Here is a 5,644-nt window from a genome sequence, read left to right as displayed (position 1 = left end):
TGTAACACTGATTTTTACAGCTGACAGATGTCACAGAATTTGGCTTGTGGCATTTTATTTATTTATTTATTTTTTAACCCTGATGCCCAAAATAATTTGCTAATACAGTGGGAAGTGAACGACTCTGCAGTTTCTGTTTGTGCTAGAGGTCTCAGTGGACCGGCAGGGCAGTGGGGATTGAAACGGCTGGCGTCTTCAGCCCCGCTAATGTAGGCGAGCCACGGTGACCCGAGAACCTTTTTATCAGATTAGCTGTACTTAATCTGTCAGAAAATGGATTTGAATAATCACACATAATTTTGATTAGATATAAATCTAATAGATTTAGCATAAATAAGGTTTTATAGATACAGTGATCCATCTGGAATTTTTGTATTAGACCACTATTCACTGTGGGAATCACTGTGTGCATGTGTGTATTTTCTCTGCTATATGAGATACCAGTAGTTGTGTCACATAAAGCTGCAGGTGCAGATATAAAGGAGGTTTCAGCTTTTAAAAGTCCCCGCAAAGACAGATGCTAAAAAAGCATTAATGTGTATAAATCATAGTCCAAGTCCTGTCAGACTGCTCAGACACGATTTGTTTGTGGAGCAGCTGGATGGAGCCGAAGGTGTCCCCCTTCCATCAAACTGCACTCAAAGAGAGAAAACCCCTCTGATTGATTATAAAAAACACACAAACTACAAAATAAATAATAAAAAGTCTGTAAAAACTGGACACAGGTGCAATTAGTCATCGGTCGAGGGCATCTGGGGTGTGAAACAGATAAAAGCTCTGCAGCAGTTTAACCTCGTGGGAGAATGTTGTGGAAACATATGTTGTGAAGTTCAATCTAGGGTGAAATGATTGTATTTGCTATACAATACTATACCTTGGTTCCATTATATTATAACTTTTTGTCCATGCAAACATTATTTGGAAGTCTACTCACTGAAATCTATTCCGCATTTTACCTCCATGCTGGCTTTTAGTACATTTTCCCTACAGTGTAGAATTCAGCTAAATAATACAATTTCAAAACATGTAAATAATCCAGCGATCATATGTCTGAGCTCCTGTTTGCTATTCCCACGTTAAAGAAAGAGACATCCAGGATTAGTTTAACCAGATTCCAGCCTGGTTTGTAGCAAATCTTGCTGTTGAAAGGATAATTGTCGGCTAAACAAAGTGCAAAAACAGGCAGGCCTTGGGACAGGGCGACGGTTGGTTGATTAATCTCTTTTATTTGCAGTCATGGAGATGGGAGGAGTGTGTGTGTGTGTGTGTGTGTGGGGGGGGGGGGGGGACGACGACAACAACAACAACAGAGGAACATATTGCTAAGCAGATTGCCTCGGGCCAAACGTAGCTTGACGTTTTGCTCTCTGCGAGACACGTACATATTCAACACAGCACTGCAGCCACTAATTGGTTATTTATTTATTTATTTATTTATCTTATTTCTTCTAACGTTCTTGTTTTTACTCTGTATTCTTAACTTGCTTTGGAGAAAGTGGAGGGGATTGAGGAAAGTTATGAGCCTTGACAAACACTGAGGGTAAAAGTCACATTTGTGCTGAAAAAGGTGAGAAGTGGAATTATATACAGTGAAAAATTTCATATTAAGATATAACCCATAAAAGAACAAAGAAAAGTACTTACATTAAAAAAATCAACCAAAAAAGATGAAACAATCAATATACTGTAAGCCAAAAATGTAAAAGACGTTAGAAAACCAGCAAAAGCCATTCAAAAAAACTGTCATTACATAAAAATGAAGCAGATTTGTAATAAGAAGAAGAGAAGACGCGTTAGAGCAGAAACTAGAGATGACATTCTGCTTTACTTAGAAAAAGAAACTACCAATACCAGTTAGAAAATTAGAAAACTATTTAAACTAAAAAACAACCTGAAGAAATCAAAACCCAACAACCTAAAAAATGCTACACAACATCCACAAAATGCTGGGAAACAATCAAAACCCAGGATCAGCAGTAACCCAGGCTTTGGATGACCACAAGAAGCTAAAGAGCAAAAGTGACCAACTTAAAAAACAAAAAAACCTGAATAAAACTACAAAAATTAGTAAACAACCTTAAAAATCTAAAACCCTAGAAAACAACCAAACGAAGCCTTAAAAGATCATCAAACGAAAACAGAAGACAATCCAAAGAATTCAACTCAAAATATGGAGCCTAGAACCATGAAAATATAGAATATTGTTTAAACAACCCAAAGAAACTAAAATGCATTACAAAGCTGTTAGAAAACAACACTGAAATCAAAAAGTAAAAGCCAAACAAAAAAGGGTAAAAACACAACTTAAAAAGGGCAAAAGAATCCAGTAAAGAAAATGGAAGAAGGTAGAAAAGCACCACAAACACAAAGTAGAAGAGAAGCTTTAAAGTGTTCTCTCTTTTCATCCAAACCACTTGTTTTGCCCCAGTTTTCAATGTCACTGTTGATCTTCATCTCCGTCCTCGTCCTCGAAGCTGTCAGGCGCCGGCAGAAATAATGAAGTGTTTGAAATGCTCTAGGCTTAAAGGATGAAGCAGGTTTGGTCCTTACAGTTGATCAAATTTATTGTTTCTAACTTGAATAGTTGTTGTATGTTCTATTGTCTGGCGTGCAGATGGCCACAAGCTGAATCTCTGTGTGATCTCTGAGCAAACAGGCCTGTCTATCACACAAATCCATGTAGACTCTCACAAACATTTCCAGCCCCAGATTAGATTGTTCTTCTTATAACACCTTGGAAAAAGTTAAAGGATTCCACCCCACAAGTTTAGACAGTAGATTATGTAATAGGCCAGAGGAGCACTTGTTATATAATGTCCTGCCTTTGTGTTTCCAGTCTAAGACATTGATCCCAGAGAAATTTCTCATGTAGTTTCAGCTTCGCTTTAACTGAAAGTGCATGTTTCAAACTAGAAGTGATGCTTTCAGAGCAGAGACACAGGACTCGTTTAGGTGCCCTGTGGTGTCTAATAGTCCAGTGGATGCTTAGGATCTCTGTGGATTGTATTGTACCCTCCATGAGTGGAGCGGGATCTGATGAGTTTGGAGCCCAGGTCGTCACCTTGGGCTCTTTGTAGAGCTGTTCACATGTGTTTCCTGCAGTGTGAGAATTGCCCTGCTGGAGAAGAAGTTATTAGTCTGCAGCAGTGTCTGGGTGATACATGCCAAAGAAACATCCGGATCAATATTAGGACTTTTCTCTATATTATTGTACGGTCTTTACCTTAATGTAAAGCACCTTAATGGCACTACTATTGTGATTTGGTGCTACATAAATGAAACTGTTTCAGTAAGTCATCCACTTACTGAAATAAACTACAAAAGCCCTCCTACTGTAATCAGGGTCTCTCGTTGTCACAAAAGCACAGCACCTGCTTTTTGATGATACACTTGAGCAGAAAAGCTCCTGTGTCCGCTGAACTTTGAATTCTGGAGAAAAGCGCCGATCACTTCTGCTACATCAAGCCTCATCGGCAAGGTATTCACTGTATTTCCCAGAGTGCATTGCTGCCTTATATCTGGGTCAGATAGTGCACAGCTCTGCACCATATGTCTGTACTGTAGTGAGGCCACAGGGAATGGAGGACCCGTGTGTGTGTGTATGTGTGTGTGTGTCCGGGACTTTAGGGAATTTGTGGTTTTCCTGAATGAAGCTCTGTCCTGCCTATCTTTGTTTTTTCCTCTGTCTTCTAACATGAGCACAATTCAGCTTCCAGTTCCCGTGTTGATTTTACATACTGTAGGTTTTACATGTAGGTGCCAGCTTATCACAAAATTTATGACCCAATAAACCTCAGGTTCAGCTGCAATAATTTATTTTTTTTCCCACTGTTACAACCGACTGAAAACCCGGCCACTGGTAAAGAGTGCGCCAGGGACAGCTGGACGTGTGTGCAGCTTCATGGTTTTCCATATTGAAATGAACCAAATAGATTTGGTTGGGTAATCTAAAGTAAAAGCACTGCATTGTGCCTTTGTGAGGGACCAGCTCATTAAGCACTCGTATGGGTTGATGCCCCTGGGAAACAACCTTTGATGCCTAAAATTTGTTCAGTATCTGCCAAAAATATACAGACGTATTCCGCACAATGTGCAATAAATATCATAGCCTTTTTTTCTACTGCAAATAAAACAGCTTGTTTCAGACAGCAGATGAACTGAGGGTCTTGATCAAAGCTCAGTATGAGATAAAGAATATTATGAACTGTGAACCAAAGCTGTGAAACTGGAACTTGCATTACAAGGTCTACTTTAAGTTGCAGTTCACGCACATGTTTGGGATTTCTTCTGTTGTGTTTTATATTTTATGCTGAAATTCTATTCAAATACTTTCTTAACTCACTATATATTCTTAGCAAAATGACCCCAACAGTTTTAAACATTTATAATTAATATGCAGCATGAAAGTAAATTATGAGTATATCTAAAAATGTAATTCAAATGTATTTATTGAACAGACGTGTCTTCTGATGCCCTCAATTGGGCTCATAAAAAGTTGTCAAGCTCTGGATTATTGCCATCACCATAGTAATGTTATGTACAGGACATAAAGACACGAGCACAGCAATGCATACACGTTCTCACATTCACTGCATTCACTGTCTTCTCACACCGCAAGTCCACACTGAGCACGCTCACCTCACAGGGCAAAAATAATAACATTAAAAATCATCAGCTCAGAGCTAATCCCTCCACGGCCTGTAAACATTTTAATACCACAGTGATTAGCAGTGATCCTAAACCCTAGACAGACACCCATCCACCCTCCCTCCTTCTCAGGCCAGGGCTTCTCTCCCACCCCAGTGTCGGCTCACAGTCCTCGGGGGAGGCGGGCAGGCGAGTCCCTGGATTAAGGCCACTCGGTGCTTTGGACCCTTGAACCTTGAAAGTTAAACCCCTGGATGCTTGCCACTTCATTTCTCTAAGTGGCACCATCCTTCTTGTTATGATTGTTAATTAAAGTTGGATTTATTCAAGTGGCTTTTTGGCATAAAAGGAAAAATCCTGACATTTTCTGTTCTTCTTCTCATTTTTTTTTAAAGCAAGAGCTGAGCAGATTTTTGAATTTAAGTCCCTGTTGCTGTCCCTTTGTTTATTTACCTATCTACCGTTACATTTCTGTGTGAGAAAGTCAGATGTTGTGATATGAGGTGGGGGTGTAGGGTAGGGTTTTTTTGTTGTTGTTGTTGTTCAGATGAGCGAGCAGATGTTTCAGTTTCTCAAGTGGGATTTATGTCAGGATAGGAACACACTTTCCCACACACACACACAATGACACACAAACATACGTTCACACATGCAGGGATTCATGTCATTATGTATGCATTTCATCAGTCAACAACATCGATGCACTGTAAAGACATGGGCCAGAGAGAGAAAAACACATTATTAAAATAATGCTTTAAAAATAAACTTAAAGTGATGGTATGTATTTGATGCTAACCATTCTTTGGAGGTTTTTTCTCCTACTTCGTGTAACCACTTTCTAGACACTTTGTTACAGCTGCTTATATGAACATAGCATTAAAGTCTCAAAAATGATGCTTTAAACCTGCATTCTTTCCAGTGACCGGCAGGGGGCAAAAGGGAATAAATATGATTATATACAAGTCTATGACAAAATTAGTCTACTGTTCCCCTGACA

General features: G+C 39.2%; 1 long non-coding RNA gene across 1 annotated transcript in view; it reads right to left on the bottom strand.

Annotated features, from left to right (window-relative positions):
* Window positions 1–5,644, bottom strand: part of LOC146514693 (uncharacterized) — a 332,360-nt gene that overhangs the window by 238,548 nt on the left and 88,168 nt on the right. The window lies entirely within an intron of this gene.

The sequence above is a fragment of the Neolamprologus multifasciatus genome, chromosome 7, assembly GCF_963576455.1.
Source record: "Neolamprologus multifasciatus chromosome 7, fNeoMul1.2, whole genome shotgun sequence".
Lineage (NCBI taxonomy): Eukaryota > Metazoa > Chordata > Actinopteri > Cichliformes > Cichlidae > Neolamprologus > Neolamprologus multifasciatus.
Note: the sequence above shows the minus strand (reverse complement) of the source record. Positions and strands in the feature narration are given on the sequence as shown.